Source organism: Balaenoptera acutorostrata, chromosome 4 (genome assembly GCF_949987535.1).
Source record: "Balaenoptera acutorostrata chromosome 4, mBalAcu1.1, whole genome shotgun sequence".
NCBI classification, from domain to species: domain Eukaryota; kingdom Metazoa; phylum Chordata; class Mammalia; order Artiodactyla; family Balaenopteridae; genus Balaenoptera; species Balaenoptera acutorostrata.
The window spans coordinates 64187122-64212080 of record NC_080067.1 but is presented as its reverse complement, the minus strand read 5'-3'; the positions used below and the strand labels follow the sequence as shown (position 1 = coordinate 64212080).

The following is a 24959-nucleotide window of genomic DNA, read 5'->3' as shown; positions in this document are numbered from 1 at the left end:
GAGACCACATGTGGTCCTTTATAATGTCAGGTGCCCACATCAACATTAGATGGAATGACCTCATTCCTCTTTGGTCCTGCTGGTTACTTCTGGATCCTTCCTTATCCTTTACCAAGCAGCTGGTTCTCTGGGTCATTTCTACACTTGGAACTCAGGGATCTCTAGGACACCATCTGAAGACTGCCTACCTACCTCATAGAGCCATCTCATGTGCAGCACAGGAGATGTGGGAAACCCTGGATTTTTGCTGCTTCCTCGGGCCTTGCCCAGTAATTGGAGCATAGACTCACCCAAATGCACATGGACCTAGGTGTTTAGGCACTCTCTGTCACTCCTGATCTTTTCAGTCCTAGGAACCCTTATTATTCTCTAGCTAATTTTTAAATCTTTTAGCTTTACTAGGATTCTTGTGGATTGTTTCATCATAATAATCCTTTCCTTGTGTCCTCTGATTCCAAGTTTTTGAAATTAAAAAACCAGAAATAAATCTTCTTTTTCTTCTTCTTGAGGCAACGACTGCTGTTGCTGCTGAATTGGGGATGGGGGTGGGGAGTCAAGGGGTATGAGTAATACAGTGGGGAAATGTTTGTTAATTTAAAGTCTTAGCCACTTCAGTTTTTACATTTTCTCTGATTAAAAATCCCACTTTATTTTTTCCATATTTCACCTTCTTTTACTCTTGATATTATACATTGTCTAAAGCAATTTTCTCGTCATTACCAAGGGCATCCTTCTGAAGTTGTCCATGTTAAAGTAAGAAATAGGAATCTCATCTACTGGGCTATTCAGTATATTATGAAAATAGTTTGAGATTAAATTGATCAGTCATTTAAAACTAATGTACATATATACACCTCTATGGAAAGTATTTTTTTTTAAATTATTATTTATTTATTTATTTTTATTTATTTATTTGGCTGTGTTGGGTCTTCGTTTCTGTGCAAGGGCTTCCTCTAGTTGCGGCAAGCGGGGACCACTCTTCATTGCGGTGCGCGGGCCTCTCACTATCGTGGCCTCTCTTGTTGCGGAGCACAGGCTCCAGACGCGCAGGCTCAGTAGTTGTGGCTCACGGGCCCAGTTGCTCCGCGGCATGTGGGATCTTCCCAGACCAGGGCTCGAACCCGTGTCCCCTGTATTAGCAGGCAGACTCTCAACCACTGCGCCACCAGGGAAGCCCCTGGAAAGTATTTTGAAAAGCTGTAAAAAGGCATAATGAAACTCACTCTGTAATCCTTGGATTTGAGGCATTATTAGGACAAGAACTTAGGTGTCTTGTTTTAGTCCAGTTGCTAAATTATAATATCATATTTCTTTATTTAAAATCTAAGCCAAATTAGGAAAACTAGATAAATTCCACTACTTTTCTTCCTTTTCCTAAAAGTTTCACATTTTTGTATCTCATCATTAAACATAGAATTTATTTGCAACTTGTTTTTTTCTGGTCCATTAGTTTTGCTTATAAACATTTCTATAAATATATCTCACAGAAATATTTGACAATTTAGTTTGTTGGGAAAAGGTCAGAGAGTAGTAATGTATTTTAAAATCTGGTTTCCCAAAGGAATAATTTAAGTAAAATGCGAAATAAGAAAAGAGTTTGGGAAAGGAACCAAGTAAGGCTTTCGGTCTTTTTACTAGACCATTATGATCAGATGGTTCCTTTATCAGAGTAGAATGTCTGTGTCTGAAATAAATCTGAGCCTCCATCAGAATATAAATGAAATATATAATAACTTGGAATGTAAATCTTAAACATTGATTTGTGGAGATAGTCAAAAATTCTTTTTATTTGGTGTCCAAATTGATTCATAAAATTACTGATGATTTGTGATCAGTCATGCCAGAAAGCAGTAATGTTGTTGAACTTGAATTTGATATTTTGGCCAGTGATCATAGAGTAAATTAAAATGTTTTTCTAATATATAATTTATATTAAAGATTTACTGCACACAGGAATTCCTACAATAGCCTGCAGCTCTAATCTTCAAAAAGAACCTTAGCAAGGCAGATTATAGAACTCTTTTATCAGATGAATAAGCTTATGAAATAGAACATTTGTTCATAGAGATGTACATAACTTCCTCTCTTATGTGCAACTTAAAAAACTATTATGTTGATGTAATGACCGATGTAATAGGACATATAAACCTTCCTGTAGCTAACCCTCAGCACTAAAACAGCCTATTAGGAGCTGAGAATCAGAAAATATTGGAAATGGAAAACACCTTAGACATCACTTAGTCTAACTAACTCGCTTGTTTTACTAGCACAGAAATTAAGGTTTTAAACAGCTTTGCCCCAGGACACTCAATGATTAAACCCAGCCGAGCCAGTCTGGGGTCCTGGGCTTCCTGACTTTTATTGTCCAGTTATTGCAGAATTCTCATTTCCTGCTTTTTGAGAGATTGGGACAGATCTATAGCTTAACCATCTCATTCACGAAAAATACAGAATGGTGGACTATTTTTTTTTTTTACATCTTTATTGGAGTATAATTGCTTTACATTGTTGTGTTAGTTTCTGCTGTATAACAAAGTGAATCAGCTATACATATACATATATCCCCACATCCCCTCCCTCTTGCGTCTCCCTCCCACCCTCCCTATCCCACCCCTCTAGGTGGTCACAAAGCACCAAGCTGATCTCCCTGTGCTATGCTCCTGCTTCCCACTAGCTATCTATTTTACATTTGGTAGTGTGTATATGTCCATGCCGCTCTCTGACTTCGTCCCAGCTTACCCTTCCCCCTCCCCGTGTCCTTAAATCCATTCTCTACATCTGCATCTTTATTCCTGTCCTGCCCCTAGGTTCTTCAGAACCTTTTTTTTTTTTTAGATTCCATATATATGTGTTAGCACACAGTATTTGTTCTTCTCCTTCTGACTTACTTCACTCTGTATGACAGGTTCTAGGTCCATCCACCTCACTACAAATAACTCAATTTCGTTTCCTTTTATGGCTGAGTAATATTGCATTGTATATATGTACCACATCTTCTTTATCCATTCATCTGTTGATGGACACTTAGGTTGCTTCCATGTCCTGGCTATTGTAAATAGTGCTGCAATGAACATTGTGGTACATGACTCTTTTTGAGTTATGGTTTTCTCAGGGTATGTGCCCAGCAGTGGGATTGCTGGGTCATATGGTAGTTCTATTTTTAGTGTTTTAAGGAACCTCCATACTGTTCTCCATAGTGGCTGTATCAATTTACATTCCCACCAACAGTGTAGGAGAGTTCCCTTTTCCAGAATGGAGGACTATTAAATAGTTTCACCTTTTAATTTTACTTTAGTTAAGGTTTTCTTTATGGTTAGGATTACAAAAAAAATTTCCTCTAACATTCCAAACACTTCTAATTATAGAGCAAAAGTCCAGCTCATCATGCATTACCCACTTTCTCCATATTTCATTTGTACATTCATTCCGTATTAATAAAATAGCATTCTAACCATTCACTTAAATATTTTTCCCATTAGCAATGAAGTATTTCATGAGATCAGCTATCATGTTTTATTCAGCTATTTTATTCCTAAATCCTTAGCACAGTTCATGGCACAATACATTTTTGGTGAACAAATGCTAGATTATCAATTTCTTGGAGGTAGTAGCCTTGTTCTATATTTGTATCTTTTGTATACATTAGGCTCTCAGAATATGTTTTTAATACATAATGGATGAATGAATGAACAAATGTTCATAGAGGGGACTTTTGTAGATTTCTTAACTAGAAACAGTGGTGATTTTTTAAAGTAGTAAGTTGTGCATTTCTTAGTGCTCATGGTATATCTTATGAATGTGTAAAATAGTTGTGGCCCTGGAAATGATATATCCAAGGTAAGACTGAAGTGTGATCTAGTGTTTGGAATCAGGCCTGAATATCTCAGAGAAAAATGTAATAAATAAATTTCACTACACAGGTCACTGGCTCAAGTTTTTATTTCATTCGGTCAATAGTGTAGTTGGTTAGAATGTTTGATTTTAGCACCAAAACTTTTTTCCTAGTGAATTAAAATCAACAACTAAGAGAGAAGACTAAATTGGGGTGCCACAATGAATTGTGAGATATAGGAATACAATTTTATACAGAAATAGGAAAGCCTTTTCAAGATTTAGTACTCCCATTCCTCACACATCTTGTTCTCCTCTTGTCAAGTTTACACATATAGAGAGAAAAGCAAAAAAGCACAAAAAAAGCGAATGCTTCATCTTTGAAAAAAAAAATTGAGCTTTATCTAGTTTGGCACTTAGAGATCCTCCCTTTGAGAATTTATTGTGAGAAAAAGGCCCAAAAGATTGTAAGTACAGCTTTTGTTAGTTAATAGGAAGCGACCTGTTTGAATAGATGAGGACTTATGTTAACATAAGCTTAAAATTTGAAGCCTAAAATTATATTTGAGAAAATTAAAATGTATTATTGCTAGAGGTAGTATGAGAGGATCAAAAGATTGTTGGATTGGTCCTTATCTTCTGGGGGTGAGGAAAGGAAGAGGGGGATGTCTGTGCCATGTCAGCTCCTCTGTTTCCTTCACTACATTAAGTTATTTAATCTTCACACATTGCTATCAAGTAGATGTTATTGTCTTTATTTCACAGTTCAAAAAACTGAGGCTCAGTGAAATGAAATAGTTTGTTGAAGGTCCCAAGTCACTTAGCTACTTCTCCAGCCTCCCCTTCTACCGTTGTCTCCCTCCTCTACTCCACTCAGCCACAGTGGTATTTTTGCTCTTCCTTGAACATCCATGCTATTTCCTCTGTTCAGGGCTCTCTGCCCCTAGTTATTAATAAGATTAGATCTCTCCATTCAGTCTCTGGTGACATGTCAATGTAGAAAGGTCTTTCCTGATGACTCTATATTAAAAACTCTTATTTTGTATGCCATTTTTAGTAAGAGACATCATTACTTTGGGTACCACTGAGAAAGAAAAATGCTTCCAATTATCAACAATGTGACAATTTTGTAAGATGCATCCTGATTTGAGAGATGTTAGAACATGAAGAAAAAAATATTCTTAGGATTAATGAAGCACAGTAGTATTTCTGGGCTTTCTCCAGTGTTCCCTTACCCTGCATTATTTCTCTTTGTAGCACTCATGACATGATGTTGTGCACTTTCTTTATTACCTTCTCTCTCCACAGTAGTGTTTAAGCTACTATCAGAGCTTTGATTTGTTCATTACTGGTTGCAGAGACCTACTAAATGTGCACCACACATATCTCTTCTTCCTGGGCACTCTAGACTACATTTCCTAGCCTCCTTCAGTTAGGTGAAGCCATGTGACAGACTTCTGGACAATGTGATTAGGTAGAAGTGAGGCCTTCCATCCCCAGGCCTCTCCTATAAAACCATCCTTGTAATTCTCCTAGTGATCAGAGTCACTACAGGGAAGAAGGCCAGGTCATGGTGTAGTGTAAAGCCCACCCCCATCCCACCACATTGACCTTCATTGGATTGTGCTGTGAAGGAGAAATAAATCTTCATTGATTAAAGCTACTGAAATTTGGGCTGTTTTATTATATCAGATAGCTTACCCTGACTGATACATTGCTTTTGTTAGTTAATAGGAAGCAACGTGTTTGAATAGATGAGGATTTATGTTAAAAGCTTAAAATTTGAAGCCAAAAATTTTATTAGAGAAACTAAAATGTATTATTGTCACTACTCTGAAGCACATAGCAAGCTTTTAATAATTTGTAACAATAGGGGAAATGAAAAGAATAGCAGGTTTGTGTTAAAAGATGATTCGTTTTGGTTTGTACATAAAACATCTGTATGGGAGGGTGGTAGCCACATCTTGTACCTCCTCTTCACTTCAGGTAGAAGAATTTGGAGGAGCTAAGGATATAGAGGTTTCAGTGTTCAATTTGTGTGAAAAGTGGGTTCAGTAGCATGAGTCAGTGGGGATTTGTGGAAGGAGAGGTGGTCAGAGAGAGAAATTTTGATGTAGGGATCATTAATTTGCAAAAACTCTGAGTGATAATGGATTCAAAGTAGTAAGTAGGGTAGTTGGAATTGAGAAGGCTGAGGTGCTTAAAGGACCACTGAGTTTTAAAGTCATCAAAATGAATTTATTATGGGACAAAGAGTAAGATGATGTACTATTTGTTGAAATAATCCAGAATGATAACAGATATTTACTTAGTTAAGAGAATGATATAGTCCTTTAAACACCATCTTCTTCAGGTGTCACCTTTTTTTTTTTTAAACATCTTTATTGGAGTATAATTGCTTTACAATGGTGTGTTAGTTTCTGCTTTATAACAAAGTGAATCAGTTATACATATACATATGTTCCCATATCTCTTCCCTCTTGCATCTCCCTCCCTCCCACCCTCCCTATCCCACCCCTCTAGGTGGTCACAAAGCACCGAGCTGATCTCCCTGTGCTATGCGGCTGCTTCCCACTATCTATCTATTTTACATTTGGTAGTGTATATATGTCCATGCCACTCTCTCACCCCGTCACATCTCATCCCTCCCTCTCCCCATATCCTCAAGTCCATTCTCTAGTAGGTTTGTGTCTTTATTCCCGTCTTGCCACTAGGTTCTTCATGACCTTTTTTTTTTCCTTAGATTCCATATATATGTGTTAGCATACTGTATTTGTTTTTCTCTTTCTGACTTACTTCACTCTGTATGACAGACTCTAACTCCATCCACCTCACTACAAATACCTCCATTTCATTTCTTTTTATGGCTGAGTAATATTCCATTGTATATATGTGTCACATCTTCTTTATCCATTCACCTGTCGATGGGCACATAGGTTGCTTCCATGTCCTGGCTATTATAAATAGAGCTGCAATGAACATTGTGGTACATGGCTCTTTTTGAATTATGGTTTTCTCAGGGTATATGCCCAGTAGTGGGATTGCTGGGTCACATGGTAGTTCTATTTTTAGTGTTTTAAGGAAACTCCATATTGTTCTCCATAGTGGCTGTATCAATTTACATTCCCACCAACAGTGCACCAGGGTTACCTTTTCTCCACACCCTCTCCAGCATTTATTGTTTGTAGATTTTTTGATGATGGCCATTCTAACCGTTGTGAGGTGATACCTTATTGTAGTTTTAATTTGCATTTCTCTGATGATTAGTGATGTTGAGCATTCTTTCATGTGTATGTGGGCAATCTGTATATCTTCTTTGGAGAAATGTCTATTTAGGTCTTCTGCCCATTTTTGAATTAGATTGTTTTTTTTTTTCATATTGAGCTGCATGAACTGCTTGTAAATTTTAGAGATTAATCCTTTGTCAGTTGCTTCATTTGCAAATATTTTCTCCCTTTCTGAGGGTTGTCTTTTCATCTTGTTTATGGTTTCCTTTGCTGTGCAAAAGCTTTTAAGTTTCATTAGGTCCCATTTATTTGTTTTTGTTTTTATTTCCATTTCTCTAGGAGGTGGTTCAGAAAGGATCTTGCCGTGATTTATGTCATAGAGTGTTCTGCCTATGTTTTTCTGTAAGAGTTTTATACTGTCTTACCTTACATTTAGGTCTTTAATCCATTTTGAGTTTATTTTTGTATATGGTGTTAGGGAGTGTTCTAATTTCATTCTTTTACATGTAGCTGTCCAATTTTCCCAGTACCACTTTTTGAAGAGGCTGTCTTTTTTCCACTGTATATTCTTGTCTCTTTTATCAAAGATAAGGTGACCATATGTGTGTGGGTTTATCTCTGGGCTTTCTATCCTGTTCCATTGATCTACATTTCTGTTTCTGTGCCAGTACCATACTGTCTTGATTACTGTAGCTTTGTAGTATAGTCTGAAATCCAGGAGCCTGAATCCTCCAGCTCTGTTTTTCTTTCTCAAGATTGCTTTGGCTCTTTGGGTTCTTTCGTGTTTCCACACAAATTGTTCAATTTTTGTTCTAGTTCTGTGAAAAATGCCATTGGTAGTTTGATAGGGATTGCATTGAATCTGTAGATTTCTTTGGATAGTATAGTCATTTTCACTATGTTGATTCTTCCAATCCAAGAACATGGTATATCTCTCCATCTGTTTGTATCATCTTTAATTTCTTTCCTCAGTGTCTTATCGTTTTCTGCATACAGGTCTTTTGTCTCCTTAGGTAGATTTATTCTTAGGTATTTCATTCTTTTTGTTGCAATGGTAAATGGGAGTGTTTCCTTAATTTTTCTTTCAGATTTTTCATCATTAGTGTATAGGAATGCAAGAGATTTCTGTGCATTAATTTTGTATCCTGCTACTTTACCAAATTCATTGATTAGCTCTAGTAGTTTTCTAGTAGCATCTTTAGAATTCTCTATTTATAGTATCATGTCATCTGCAAACAGTGACAGCTTTACTCCTTCTTTTCCAGTTTGGATTCCTTTTATTTCTTTTTCTTCTCTGATTGCTGTGGCTAAAACTTCCAAAACTATGTTGAATAATAGTGGTGAGAGTGGGCAACCTTGTCTTGTTCCTGATCTTAGTGAAAATTGTTTCAGTTTTTCACCATTGAGGACGATGTTGGCTGTGGGTTTGTTATATATGGCCTTTATTATGTTGAGGCAAGTTCCCTCTATGCCTACTTTCTGGAGGGTTTTTATCATCAGTGGGTGTTGAATTTTGTCAAAAGCTTTTTCTGCATCTATTGAGATGATCATATGGTTTTTCTCCTTCAATTTGTCAATGTGGTGTGTCACATTGATTGATTTGCGTATATTGAAGAATCCTTGCATTCCTGTGATAAACCCCACTTGATCATGGTGTATGATTTTTTTTAATATGCTGTTGGATTCTGTTTGCTAGTATTTTGTTGAGGATTTTTGCATGTATGTTCATCAGTGATATCGGCCTGTAGTTTTCTGTCTTTGTGACATCTTTGGATTTGGTATCAGGGTGATTGTGGCCTCGTAGAATGAGTTTGGGAGTGTTCCTCCCTCTGCTATATTTTGGAAGAGTTTGAGAAGGATAGGTGTTAGCTCTTCTTTAAATGTTTAATAAAATTCGCCTGTAAAGCCATCTGGTCCTGGGCTTTTGTTTGTTGGAAGATTTTTAATCACAGTTTCAATTTCATTACTTGTGATCGGTCTGTTCATATTTTCTATTTCTTCCTGGTTCAGTCTCGGAAGGTTGTGCTTTCCTAAGAATTTGTCCATTTCTTCCAGGTTGTCCACTTTATTGGCATAGAGTTGCTTGTAGTAATCTCTCATGATCCTTTGTATTTCTGCAATGTCAGTTGTTACTTCCCCTGTTTCATGTCTAAATCTATTGATTTGAGTCTTCTTCCTTTTTTCGTTGATGAGTCTGCCTAATGGTTTATCAATTTTATTTATCTTCTCAAAGAACCAGCTTTTAGTTTTATTGATCTTTGCTAATGTTTCCTTCATTTCTTTTTCATTTATTCCTGATCTAATCTTTATTATTTCTTTCCTTCTGCTAACATTGAGGTATTTTTGTTCTTCTTTCTCTAATTGCTTTAGGTGTAAGGTTAGGTTGTTTATTTGAGATGTTTCTTGTTTCTTGAGGTAGGATTATATTGCTATAAACTTCCCTCTTAGAACTGCTTTTGCTGCATCCCATCGGTTTTGGGTGGTCATGTTTTCATTGTCATTTGTTTCTAGGTATTTTTTTATTACCTGTTTGATTTCTTCAGTGATCTCTTGGTTATTTAGTAGTGTATTGTTTAGTCTCCGTGTGTTTGTATTTTTTACATATTTTTTCCTGTTATTGTTATCTAATCTCATACGTTGTGGTCGGAAAAGATACTTGATATGATTTCAATTTTCTTAAATTTACCAAGGCTTGATTTGTGACCCAAGATATGAACTATCCTGGAGAATGTTCCATGAGCACTTGAGAAGAAAGTATATTCTGTTGTTTTTGGATGGAATGTCCTATAAATATCAATTAAGTCCATCTTGTTTAATGTATCATTTAAAGTTTGTGTTTCCTTATTTCTTTTCATTTTGGATGATCTGTCCATTGGTGAAAGTGGGGTGTTAAAGTCCCCTACTATGATTGTGTTGCTGTCAATTTCCCCTTTTATGGCTGTTAGCATTTGCCTTATATATTGAGGTGTTCCTATGTTGGGTGCATAAATATTTACAATTATTATATCTTCTTCTTGGATTGAACCCTTGATCATTATGTAGTGTCCTTGTTTTTCCTTTGTAATAGTCTTTATTTTAAAGTCTATTTTGTCTGATATGAGAATTGCTACTCCAGCTTTCTTTTGATTTCCATTTGCATGGAATGTCTTTTTCTATCCCCTCCCTTTCAGTCTGTATGTGTCCCTAGGTCTGAAGTGCGTCTCTTGTAGACAGCATATATATGGGTCTCATTTTGGTACCATTCAGCCAGTCTATATCTTTTGGTTGGAGCATTTAATCCATTTACATTTAAGGTAATTATCAATATATATGTTCCTATTACCATTTTCTTAATTGTTTTAGGTTTGTTATTGTTGGTCTTTTCCTTCTCTTGTGTTTCCTGTGCAGAGAAGTTCCTTTAGCATTTGTTGTAAAGCTGGTTTGGTGGTGCTGAATTCTCTTAGCTTTTGCTTGTCTGTAAAAGTTTTAATTTCTCCATCGAATCTGAATGAGATCCTTGCTGGGTAGAGTAATCTTGGTTGTAGGTTCTTCCCTTTCATCACTTTAAATATGTCCTCCCACTCCCTTCTGGCTTGCGGAGTTTCTGCTGAAAGGTCAGCTGTTAACCTTATGAGGATTCCCTTGTGTGTTGTTTGTTGCTTTCCCTTGCTGCTTTTAATATTTTTTTGTTGTATTTAATTTTTGATAGTTTGTTTAATATGTGTCTTGGCATGTTTTTCCTTGGATTTATCCTTTATGGGACTCTCTGTGCTTCCTGGGCTTTTGACTATTTCCTTTCCCACATTAGGGAAGTTTTCAACTATAATCTCTTCAAATATTTTCTCAGTCCCTTTCTTTTTCTTTTTTTCTTCTGCGACGCCTATAATTCAAATGTTGGAGCATTTAATGTTGTCCCAGAAGTTTCTGACACTGTCCTCAATTCTTTTCATTCTTTTCTCTTAATTCTGCCCTGCAGTAGTTATTTCCACTATTTTATCTTCCAGGTCACTTATCAGTTCTTCTGCCTCAGTTATTCTGCTATTGATTCCCTCTAGATAATTTTTAGTTTCATTTGTTGTGTTGTTCATCATTGTTTGTTTGCTCTTTAGTTCTTCTAGGTCCTTGTTAAAAGTTTCTTGTATTTTCCCCATTTTGTTTCCAAGATTTTGGATCATCTTTACTTTCATTACTGTGAGTTGTTTTTCAGGTAGACTGCCTATATCCTCTTTGTTTGTTTGGTCAGGTGGGTTTTTATCTTGCTCCTTCATCTGCTGTGTGTTTCTGTGTCTTCTCATTTTGCTTAACTTACTGTGTTTAGGGTCTCCTTTTCGCAGGCTGCAGGTTCTTCGTTCCCGGTTTTTTTTTTGGTGTCTGCCCCCAGTGGGTAAGGTTGGTTCAGTGGGTGTGTAGGCTTCCTGGTAGAGGGGACTGGTGCCTGTGTTCTGGTGCATGAGGCTGGATCTTGTCTTTCTAGTGGGCAGGACTGCATCTGATTTTTGGTGTCTGTGACCTTATTATTATTTTAGGCACCCTCTCTGCTAATGGGTGGGGTTGTGTTACTGTCTTGCTAGCTGTTTGGCATAGGGTGTCCAGCAGTGTAGCTTGCTGGTCATTGAGTCTAGCTGGGTCTTAGTGTTGAGATGGAGATCTCTTGGAGAGCTTTCGCTGTTTGATATTACTTGGAGGTGGGAGATGTCTTAACTTGGCTCTCCCACCTCAGAGGCACAGGCCTGACATCCGGCCGGAGCACCAAGACCCTGTCAGCCACATACCATGTGTTATTTTAAGAACACTTTTAAGTAACATCCTGATTGTGTTGGTACAACTTTACTTTTTTTTTTTTTTTTTTTTTTTACTTAAAAAATTTATTTAACTTTAATATAAATAATACAATCTTGTAGTTTAAAAATCTTAAGTATAAAATATTTGCAGTGAAAAATCTATTTTCACATCTGTCCTTCAGCCACGCATTTCCTTCTCCCCAATAGGTAAACTTTGTTATTAGTTCTTTTTTTTTTTTTTTTTTTTTTTCCACACACACACACTGTATTTTATTTTTACAAGAGATAGATAGACTGACACCAAGCATTGTACATGGATGACCACAACAAAAGCAACAATGATTGCAATTACCAAACATGAAACACACTTATACTATGTCATAATATTGACATTCAGTCCAGTAATCCTCCACTGTAACAGCTCCTTTACTTTGCAGTGAAAATTGATTTGTATATTCTTTTCCTCTAAGTCCTTGTGGGATTTTTTTTTTTTTTTTAATTCAGACAGAAAGTCACAAAAATTATACTCATCCTCATCAGTTCACTCAGTCCCATGTAATTAATTTCTTTTTTTTCATCTTGATCTTTTGTTAGCACTTTTGTGAGTTCATCAGTTTTTCATTAGAGTTCTGAAAATGCTTATTCATTCAGTTCAGCAGTACAGTCAGTTACCAGAAACCTGTACTTGTCAGAGTCTTTTCCATGAATTTCTTGAAGATGAAACTCTTTTATAGGAACATATTTGCAAAATCATCAGAGTACACCCAGAACTGTCTGTAAATGACAAAAGACTTAAAAATGACCATGGTTAAAGATTTGATGAAAGTTCATAATAATGCAGTTGACAAGAAAATTAGTTATTTCTGAGATATACATTTTAAAGTAATAACTAGGATTATTACTTATACCATTATACCAGAACATATAAGATTTTTAGACGTTTCCTGTAATGTCTGAAACATTTATATTAACATATTTCCATACATATTTCCATACAAATACAAATATAAGATTTTTAGAAATTTCATGTAATGTCTGAAACATTTATATTAACATATTTCCATACATATTTCCATACAAATACAAATATAAGATTTTTAGAAATTTCATGTACTGTCTGAAACATTTATATTAACATATTTCCATACATATTTCCATACAAATACAAATATAAGATTTTTAGAAATTTCATGTAATGTCTGAAACATTTATATTAACATATTTCCATACATATTTCCATACAAATACAAATATAAGATTTTTAGAAATTTCATGTACTGTCTGAAACATTTATATTAACATATTTCCATACATATTTCCATACAAATACAAATATAAGATTTTTAGAAATTTCATGTAATGTCTGAAACATTTATATTAACATATTTCCATACAAATAACCCAATGAAAGTTTAGTATTAGTTGTTTTGTTTGTTTTTTTTATACTGCAGGTTCTTATTAGGCATCAGTTTTATACACATCAGTGTATACATGTCAATCCCAATCGCCCAATTCAGCATATCACCATCCCCACCTCATCGCAGTTTTCCCCCCTTGGTGTCCATATGTCCATTCTCTACATCTGTGTCTCAACTTCTGCCCTGCAAACTGGCTCATCTGTACCATTTTTCTACGTTCCACATACATGCATTAACATACGATATTTGTTTTTCTCTTTCTGACTTACTTCACTCTGTATGACAGTCTCTAGATCCATCCACTTCTCAACAAATGACTCAATTTCGTTCCTTTTTATGGCTGAATAATATTCCATCGTATATATGTACCACAACTTCTTTATCCATTCGTCTGTTGATGGGCATTTAGGTTGCTTCCATGACCTGGCTATTGTAAATAGTGCTGCAATGAACATTCGGGTGCACGTGTCTTTTTGAATTACGGTTTTCTCTGGGTATATGCCCAGTAGTGGGATTGCTGGGTCATATGGTAATTCTATTTTTAGTTTTTTAAGGAACCTCCATATTGTTCTCCATAGTGGCTGTATCAATTTACATTCCCACCAACAGTGCAAGAGGGTTCCCTTTTCTCCACACCCTCTCCAGCATTTGTTGTTTGTAGATTTTCTGATGATGCCCATTCTAACAGGAGTGAGGTGATACCTCATTGTAGTTTTGATTTGCATTTCTCTAATAATTAGTGATGTTGAGCATCTTTTCATGTGCTTCGTGGCCGTCTGTATGTCTTCTTTGGAGAAATGTCTATTTAGGTCTTCTGCCCATTTTTGGATTGGGGTGTTTGTTTCTTTGATATTGAGCTGAATGAGCTGTTTATATATTTTGGAGATTAATCCTTTGTCCGTTGATTCATTTGCAAATATTTTCTCCCATTCTGAGGGTTGTCTTTTCGTCTTGTTTATGGTTTCCTTTGCTGTGCAAAAGCTTTGAAGTTTCATTAGGTCCCACTTGTTTATTTTTGTTTTTATTTCCATTACTCTAGGAGGTGGATCGAAAAAGATCTTGCTGTGATTTATGTCAAAGAGTGTTCTTCCTATGTTTTCCTCTAAGAGTTTTATAGTGTCCAGTCTTATATTTAGGTCTCTAATCCATTTTGAGTTTATTTTTGTGTATGGTGTTAGGGAGTATTCTAATTTCATTCTTTTACATGTGGCTGTCCAGTTTTCCCAGCACCACTTATTGAAGAGACTGTCTTTTCTCCATTGTATATCTTTGCCTCCTTTGTCATAGATTAGTTGACCATAGGTGCGTGGGTTAATCTCTGGGCTTTCTATCTTGTTCCATTGATCTATGTTTCTGTTTTTGTGCCAGTACCATATTGTCTTGATTACTGTAGCTTTGTAGTATAGTCTGAAGTCAGGGAGTCTGATTCCTCCAGCTCCATTTTTTTGCCTCAAGACTGCTTTGGCTATTCGGGGTCTTTTGTGTCTCCATACAAATTTTAAGATGATTTGTTCTAGCTCCATAAAAAATGCCATTGGTAATTTGATAGGGATTGCATTGAATCTGTAGATTGCTTTGGGTAGTATACTCATTTTCACAATGTTGATTCTTCCAATCCAAGAACATGGTATATCTCTCCATCTGTTGGTATCATCTTTAATTTCTTTCATCAGTGTCTTATAGTTTTCTGCATACAGGTCTTTTGTCTCCCTAGGTAGGTTTATTCCTAGGTATTTTATTCTTTTTGTTGCAATGGTAAATGGGAGTGTTTCCATAATTTCTCTTTCAGATTTTTCATCATTAGTGTATAGGAATGCAAGAGATTTCTGTGCATTAATTTTGTAACCTGCAACTTTACCATATTCATTAATTAGCTCTAGCAGTTTTCTGGTGGCAGTTTTAGGATTCTCTATGTATAGTATCATGTCATCCGCAAACAGTGACAGTTTTACTTCTTCTTTTCCAATTTGTATTCCTTTTATTTCTTTTTCTTCTCTGATTGCCGTGGCTAGGACTTCCAGAACTATGTTGAATAATAGTGGTGAGAGTGGACATCCTTGTCTCGTTCCTGATCTTAGAGGAAATGCTTTCAGTTTTTCACCATTGAGAATGATGTTTGCTGTGGGTTTGTCATATATGGCCTTTATTATGTTGAGGTAGGTTCCCTCTATGCCCACTTTCTGGAGAGTTTTTATCATAAATGGGTGTTGAATTTTGTCAAAAGCTTTTTCTGCATCTATTGAGATGATCATATGGTTTTTATTCTTCAATTTGTTAATATGGTGTATCACATTGATTGATTTGCGTATATTGAAGAATCCTTGCATCCCTGGGATAAATCCCACTTGATCGTGGTGTATGATCCTTTTAATGTGTTGTTGGATTCTGTTTGCTAGTATTTTGTTGAGGATTTTTGCATCTATATTCATCAGTGATATTGGTCTGTAATTTTCTTTTTTTGTAGTGTCTTTGTCTGGTTTTGGTATCAGGGTGATGGTGGCCTCATAGAATGAGTTTGGGAGAGTTCCTTCCTCTGCAATTTTTTGGAAGAGTTTGAGAAGGATGGGTGTTAGCTCTTCTCTAAATGTTTGATAGAATTCACCTGTGAAGCCATCTGGTCCTGGACTTTTGTTTGTTGGAAGATTTTAAATCACAGTTTCAATTTCATTACTTGTGATTGGTCTGTTGATATTTTCTGTTTCTTCCTGGTTCAGTCTTGGAAGGTTATACCTTTGTAAGAATTTGTCCATTTCTTCCAGGTTGTCCATTTTATTGGCATAGAGTTGCTTGTAGTAGTCTCTTAGGATGTTTTGTATTTCTGCGGTGTCTGTTGTAACTTCTCCTTTTTCATTTCTGATTTTATTGATTTGAGTCCTCTCCCTCTTTTTCTTGATGAGTCTGGCTAATGGCTTATCAATTTTGTTTATCTTCTCAAAGAACCAACTTTTAGTTTTATTGATCTTTGCTATTGTTTTCTTTGTTTCTATTTCATTTATTTCTGCTCTGATCTTTATGATTTCTTTCCTTCTGCTAACTTTGGGTTTTGTTTGTTCTTCTTTCTCTAGTTTCTTTAGGTGTAAAGTTAGATTGTTTACTTGAGATTTTTCTTGTTTCTTTAGGTAGGCTTGTATAGCTATAAACTTCCCTCTTAGAACCGCTTTTGCTGCATCCCATAGGTTTTGGGTCGTCGTGTTTTCATTGTCATTTGTCTCTAGGTATTTTTTTATTTCCTGTTTGATTTCTTCAGTGATCTCTTGGTTATTTAGTAACGTATTGTTTAGCCTCCATGTGTTTGTCTTTTTTACGTTTTTTTCCCTGTAATTCATTTCTAATCTCATAGCGTTGTGGTCAGAAAAGATGCTTGATATGATTTCAATTTTCTTAAATTTACTGAGGCTTGATTTGTGACCCAAGATGTGATCTATCCTGGAGAATGTTCCGTGTGCACTTGAGAAGAACGTGTAATCTGCCATTTTTGGATGGAATGTCCTATATATATCAATTAAATCTATCTGGTCTATTGTGTCATTTAAAGCTTCTGTTTCCTTATTTATTTTCATTTTGGATGATCTGTCCATTGGTGTAAGTGAGGTGTTAAAGTCCCCCACTATTATTGTGTTACTGTCGATTTCCTCTTTTATAGCTGTTAGCAGTTGCCTTATGTATTGAGGTGCTCCTATGTTGGGTGCATATATATTTATAATTGTTATATCTTCTTCTTGGATTGATCCCTGGATCATTATGTAGTGTCCTTCCTTGTCTCTTGTAACATTCTTTATTTTAAAGTCTATTTTATCTGATATGAGTATAGCTACTCCAGCTTTCTTTTGATTTCCATTTGCATGGAATATCTTTTTCCATCCCCTCACTTTCAGTCTGTATGTGTCCCTAGGTCTGAAGTGGGTCTCTTGTAGACAGCATATATATGGGTCTTGTTTTTGTATCCATTCAGCCAGTCTATGTCTTTTGGTTGGGGCATTTAATCCATTCACGTTTAAGGTAATTATCGATATGTATGTTCCTATGACCATTTTCTTAATTGTTTTGGGTTTGTTTTTGTAGGTCCTTTTCTTCTCTTGTGTTTCCCACTTAGAGAAGTTCCTTTAGCATTTGTTGTAGAGCTGGTTTGGTGGTGCTGAATTCTCTTAGCTTTTGCTTGTCTGTAAAGCTTTTGATTTCTCCATCAAATCTAAATGAGATCCTTGCTGGGTAGAGTAATCTTGGTTGTAGGTTCTTCCCTTTCATCACTTTAAGTATATCATGCCACTCCCTTCTGGCTTGCAGCGTTTCTGCTGAGAAATCAGCTGTTAACCTTTTGGGGGTTCCCTTGTATGTTATTTGTCGTTTTTCCCTTGCTGCTTTCAATAATTTTTCTTTGTCTTTAATTTTTGCCACTTTGATTACTATGTGTCTCGGCGTGTTTCTCCTTGGGTTTATTCTGTATGGGACTCTCTGCGCTTCCTGGACTTGGGTGGCTATTTCCTTTCCCATGTTAGGGAAGTTTTCGACTATAATCTCTTCAAATATTTTCTCTGGTCCTTTCTCTCTCTCTTCTCCTTCTGGGACCCCTATAATGCGAATGTTGTTGCGTTTAATGTTGTCCCAGAGGTCTCTTAGGTTGTCTTCATTTCTTTTTATTCTTTTTTCTTTAGTCTGTTCCGCAGCAGTGAATTCCACCATTCTGTCTTCCAGGTCACTTATCCGTTCTTCTGCCTCAGTTATTCTGCTATTGATTCCTTCTAGTGTAGTTTTCATTTCAGTTATTGTATTGGTCATCTCTGTTTGTTTGTTCTTTAATTCTTCTAGGTCTTTGTTAATCATTTCTTGCATCTTCTCAATCTTTGCCTCCATTCTTATTCCGAGGTCCTGGATCATCTTCACTATCATTATTCTGAATTCTTTTTCTGGAAGGTTGCCTATCTCCACTTCATTTAGTTGTTTTTCTGGGGTTTTTTCTTGTTCCTTCATCTGGTACATAGCCCTCTGCCTTTTCATCTTCTCTTTCTTTCTGTAACTGTGGTTTTTGGTCCACAGGCTGCAGGATTGTAGTTTTTCTTGCTTCTGTTGTCTGCCCTCTGGTGGTTGAGGCTATCTAAGAGGCTTGATGGGAGGCTCTGGTGGTGGGTAGAGCTGACTGTTGCTGTGGCGGTCAGAGCTCAGTAAAACCTTAATCCACTTGACTGTTGATGGGTGGGGCTGGGTTCCCTCCCTGTTGCTGTGGCGATCAGAGCCCAGTAAAACCTTAATCCACTTGACTGTTGATGGGTGGGGCTGGGTTCCCTCCCTGTTGGTTGTTTTGCCTGAGGCAACCCAACACTGGAGCCTACCCGTGCTCTTTGGTGGGGTTAATGGCAGACTCTGGGAGGGCTCACGCCAAGGAGAACTTCCCAGGACCTCTGCTGCCAGTGTCCTTATCCCCACGGTGAAACAGAGCCACCACTCGCCTCTGCAGGAGACCCCCCAACACCAGCAGGTACGTCTGGTTCAGTCTCCCCCAGGGTCACTGCTCCTTCCCCTGGGTCCTGATGCACACATTACTTTGTGTGTGCCCTCCAAGAGTGGGGTCTCTGTTTCCCCCAGTCCTGTCACAGTCCTGCAATCAATTCCCACTAGACTTCAAAGTCTGATTCTCTAGGAATTCCTCCTCCCTTTGCCGGACCCCCAGGTTGGGAAGCCTGAGGTGGGGCTCAGAACCTTCACTCCAGTGGGTGGACTTCTGTGGTATAAGTGTTCGCCAGTCTGTGAGTCACCCACCCAGCAGTTATGGGATTTGATTTTACTCTGATTGCGCCCCTCCTACCGTCTCACTGTGGCTTCTCCTCTGTCCTTGGACGTGGGGTGTCCTCCTTGGTGAAGTCCAGGGTCTTCCTGTCAATGATTGTCCAGCAGCCAGTTGTGATTCTGGTGCTCTCGCAAGAGGGAGTGAGAGCACGTCCTTCTACTCCGCCATCTTGGTTAATCCTCCCACAACTTTACTTTTGAACTGAGAGTTGCGGTGGATGGGATTTTTGCCTTCCCCCAATTGTTGAAGGTTACAATTTTTGTTTTTGGAAACCCCACCACCTCCTTATTTTTATTATTATTTTTGCAAGAAAAGTAAAAAGAGAGTTGGAGTGGAGGTGAGATTTGTGATCAGGAAAGCCTTGGATGCCCTCCTTCTCTGTCTTCTGCTTTTCTCTCTCTCTGATTAGTTCAAATCCAGCAGCAGATTGAAGTAGGAGATGATTCCCATGGGGATAAATTGACAGACTTTGGGGAGGCATGGATTTCAGGTTTTAGAAGACTTTCAGGAGTAGAAGTGGATTGAAGTCAGCTGTAGAAACATGGTTTCTTGGTTCAGATTGATTGGCTGACTCTCAGAAATTTTTTCACAAAGGAAGTTTTTATCTTCTGATTAATGGTTTTAATTCCTGTTTGGGTGGTTACTCATTACAATGGCCTCAGAATACCCAATCTTGTCCTATGAGAATGGGATCTTTGTTTTTGTTTTTCTCATTTTTTTTTCTTTCCTTCCTGCCTTTTACCAACTTTCAATTGATCAACCATCTTGCTCATTTAACTTCCGATATGTTTTAAACTTCTCTCATTGTCTCTCTCCGCTGCTGGTTCCCTAACTCAGCCTTTCATTACCTTTCAACTACACTTAGGTAATGGCTTCAGAATATCCTAACCCAATCTCTCACTCCCAGTCTACAATTCGAATCCAATCTCTATAGTGATGCCAGAGATAGTCACCTAAAGCACAAGTGTGATAATATCATCATACTAATTACAAATCTTTGATGATTTCCCTGAGTTTACTGCATTGTTTCTAAATATCAGTATCACCTGAGTATTAAAATGCAGATTCCTGGGTCACATGGGGCTAGATTCTAAGAATCTGAGTTGTAATAAGCACTCCTAGAATGTTATACTGAAGTTTGAGAACTACTTGCCTGTAGGCTACAATTCATATTCCTTAGCACAAGAAACCCTAATGAACTGACTTGGCAACTTCATATTTTGTCACTCCCCATGCACCCTGTGTTGTAGTCACACTGGGCTGCTCACCACTCCTCAAACATAAACAGAAAATCCTCTTCTGTTTTCTCTGTACATTCTGGTTTTTCAGCTTGAAATATTGGTTCAGCTTATAAACTCCCGTTAATCCTTGTGAAACAGGAGGGAAGTGGGCAGAGTGCAACCTTTAAAAGCATGACATAGCCATAGGACATGACAAAAACTGGTTAGAACCAACTGGGTCCAAGATGGTGGAAGATTCGATTTCCAGCAGACCTTGAGCCTCATATGCTCATTGTAATACGTTAGCTAAATGACACACCCACCAGCACCATTATAGTTCTGAAGCCAACCATAAAAGGTCAGAAAGTGGGCAGTGGCCCAATTCCTGGAAATCCCCACCCCTTCCCTGAAATAATTGGAACAATCCTCCCACTCATTAGCCTATGAAATTACCCAGCCCATAAAAACTAACCACACTCTATTTCAGTGCCTCTCACCTTCTGAGATGGCCCACACTCTGTCTGTGGAGTGTGTTTCTCTCTAAATACATCCAATTCTTATCTATTATTTTGTCTCTCACTGAATTCTCTCTGCGACGACACATCAAGAACCTGAGCTTCATTAAGTCCTGAGAGCAGGTGTGTGATCTCAATTAAAAGGCGTGGGTTCACGTCCCATCTGAGTTGCATGGTTTCACTTGGAGGCCAACTTTTTCCCAAGATAATTAATTTTAACCTCATAGAGGTTTCTATGCCTTTTTGTTTACTTTGTAATTGTAAAGGGTAGAATTAACTGCCTCCTTTTGCTCTGGTGGAACTCTGATTTTTCATACTCTTAGGTCTCCTAGATCTGTCCTCCAAGTCTTTTACTTTTCCTTCATGGATTTCATCTCTTTGTGTTTTTCTCTGTTTGTTAGACATGTGTTCTACCTAATCAATTACCATCCTTTTAAAAACTTTCTATTGACATTTTAAGAACTACCATACGACCCAGCAATCCCACTACTGGGCATATACCCTGAGAAAACCATAATCCAAAAAGAGTCATGTACCACAATGTTCATTGCAGCTCTATTTACAATAGCCAGGACATGGAAGCAACCTACGTGTCCATCGACAGATGAATGGATAAAGAAGATGTGGCGGGCTTCCCTGGTGGCGCAGTGGTTGAGAATCTGCCTGCTAATGCAGGGGACACGGGTTCGAGCCCTGGTCTGGGAAGATCCCACGTGCCGCGGAGCAGCTGGGCCCGTGAGCCACAATTGCTGAGCCTGCGCGTCTGGAGCCTGTGCCCCGCGACGGGAGGGGCCGCGAGAGAGAAAGGCCCGCGCACCGCGATGAAGAGCGGTCCCCGCACCGCGATGAAGAGTGGCCCCCGCTTGCCGCAACTGGAGAAAGCCCTCGCACGAACCGAAGACCCAACACAGCCAAAAATAAATAAATAAATAAATAAATAAATAAATAAATAAGAAAATCCTTTAAAAAAAAAAAAAAAAAAGAAGATGTGGCACATATATACAATAGAATTATTACTCAGCCATAAAAAGAAATGAAATTGAATTATTTGTAGTGAGGTGGATGGACCTAGAGTCTGTCATACAGAGTGAAGTAAGTCAGAAAGAGGAAAACAAATACCATGTGTTAACACATATATATGGAATCTAAAAAAAAAAAAAAAAAAAAAAGGTGCTGAAGAACCTAGGGGCAGGACAGGAATAAAGATGCAGACATAGAGAATGGACTTGAGGACAGGGGGAGGGGGAAGGGTAAGCCTGGACGAAGTGAGAGAGTGGCATGGACATATATATACTACCAACTGTAAAATAGATAGCTAGTGGGAAGCAGCCACATAGCACAGGGAGATCAGCTCAGTGCTTTGTGACCACCTAGAAGGGTGGAATAGGGAGGTGGGAGGGAGATGCAAGAGGGAGGAGATATGAGGATATATGTATATATATAGCTGATTCACTTTGTTATAAAGCAGAAACTAGCACACCATCGTAAAGCAATTATACTCCAAAAAAGATGTTAAAAAAACAAAACAAAAAACTTTCTATTGACATTTTAAATTAAAAAATCAAGTTGATGAGGGCACAACAATTAATAAATTATAGGATTGTAATTAAAATTAAATATAATGTATAAAAAAATTTAGCCTATAGTATCTATTGGTGATATGTGGTAGTTTTTAGTATTAATGTTTGCATAGAGCAACTCCTCTTTGTATGTGAAGCCATGTTCTTTATCATTTCCTTTTCCCTTACAAACACAGGACAATGTCCACCTCATGGCTATGCTAAATGAATATCGCCTAAATTAATGAACAAAGAAAGAAATAATGTTTCTGATTGAGATTGCTTCTGCCATTAGACAAAGCTATATGCACACTTGGAAAAGTTTTAAACTGAAATAAACTTTCTTCCTATTCTATTTTCTCTTTCTCTCGAATCTGTAATTGTTTCTATTTTAAACACAGTTAGCTGAACAACATGAATGACTAATTAGAAAAAGGCTGAATTCTAGAGACATGCCATGGCCAACTAGATACAAGACAGAAAAATGTGCCATAGATGATCCTAATAATCAGAAAACTATGGCATTGGACGATGGTACCCTGCTCCTTTATTGCATACTATACTAAGTCAGCCACATGTTATTGGCATAGTTTACTATTGTTGTCAAGTGTAAACATTGCCTTAACTCCAAGAAATTTGTTTCTTTACAAAATATATGGAAAAAACTATTTTAAAATAACAGAATGGTCCATTCTTCCTAGTTGTAAGCATTTACTCAATGACAAGGGCATCATAAATGTTTCTGAATCATATAGAATCAGAAGGAAAACATGGTAAATCTAACACTTCAATTCTTTCCATGGAATAGGAAGCTGGAAACATTGCTTCTATGTTTCTATGGGGGCTGCCTTATGGATCGTGGATTGTGGACAGGTCAGAACATTTATCTCTTGATTCAGTCATCTATGTAATTGGTGAAATTTTTACATTTTCTATTTCAATGTCTTTTGACTCTGAGAATCTTCTATTTTTGTGGCCTTTAAAATGAGAACTGCAAGTATGCCATTTTTCTAGCAGCAGTGTCTCAACATATGTATTGTTTATTATTTTATCTTTTCAGTGTGAGATGTTATTTGTATCTTTCTACAAGCTGAAAGAATTTCTTATGCCACTAGTATGTCTTATATGTTCATTGTTTTTGGAAACTATGCTTGATCTTTTTATATTATCTGCATACCACCCGTACTACTTCTTTTTTTTTTTTTAGATTCCATATATATGTGTTAGCATATGGTATTTGTTTTTCTCTTTCTGACTCATTTCACTCTGCATATTACTTCTTAATACCATTTAAATTTTCCAGCAAAAAAAAAAAAAAACCAAAACCATTCTCAATTAGAACCTTAACTAATGGATTTTAGTTAAAACTCTGCCATTGAAATCCAAAACTTTACTTTAAAAAGTTGCTCAGGGATCTCATTTTTGTATTTAAAATTTTCTATAAAATATTGATAAAATTAGGACATTGATTAATATAAAAGACATTTTACTAAAATTAGATGATTGTTGAATGAATCAAACATAAATCAATTTTGCTATCTACATGAATTAATGTATTTTTTTCATTTGTCAAACATAAAGTATTTACTATATTACCAGGTACATTCTAGCCTCTGGGTATACAATGATCTATTGGATCTGGTCCACTTCCTTCAGAGAGTTCATATTTTGTTTGAGGAGACAAACAGATAATTCAATAGTGACGAGTATAATAATAGAGCCATGGATAGGTGCAGTGCTAGCAGAGAGGAAGGAATGATCAGTTTTGCCTTGGACAGTACAGGTGTGTCTGGGAGGTTTCATTGAGAAGATAATAGTTAAATTAAGGCTTGAAAGATAGATCAGCAAAAGATAGAAGGTTATTCCAAATAGAAGGAAAAACATGTCCAAAGGCAAGAAGACATAAAAATACATGGTATGTTTTAGGGAATGCAAGTGTTTTAGTGTTTTTAGAGTATAAGATTTGAGGAAGGGGGTTGCTGGAAATGACCCTGGATTTATATAGTGAAGCTAATTATGTATGTAGATGAAACACATTTTAAGGGATTTTCATTCTAAGATTTACCTTTCATGTGATCTAGCTGTAGTATACATAAACCCAAATACTAAAATCCACATTTGTTCACCAAGATAGGAAATGTATAAAAGCTAGATAAAACAATGCAGATGCAATTGTTTTTAGTTGTTTCCCATGGGTATTTTGGGAAATCACAAACTATTCATGGACACATAAATAAGTTCAAAGCAACTCATATACAGACAATGAAAGTACATTTGAGTTACAAGTAAAACTAAAATTATTAAGTATGAGAATGAGTAATTACAATGCTAATACAATGACGAGATTGAAATAAATTTTGATTTAAAAGTTTTGATTTGGTAATTCCAGTACAAGCTAATTGAAATAAGCAGTCTAATATTCCATCTATTTATCATTCAAGAAATGATTCAAGTGGATAATTAAAACTTGGCTGAGTCACACTGATTTCATCCAAATAAGACAACGATATAAATACTTGGAAAATTGAAAGTATTTTTTCTTTTCCTAGAGATAAGGTTCTTTAAGGGTTAAGGTAAATGAAGGATTATTTCTAGTTGGACAGGGCAGTATTTTAGAGTTGGGGTTATGAATAGTGGACATGTATTA

General features: G+C 36.8%; 1 pseudogene; it reads left to right on the top strand.

The window, feature by feature from the left end:
* Positions 1-24959, top strand: part of LOC102998512 (endothelial differentiation-related factor 1-like) — a 415405-nt pseudogene that overhangs the window by 183045 nt on the left and 207401 nt on the right.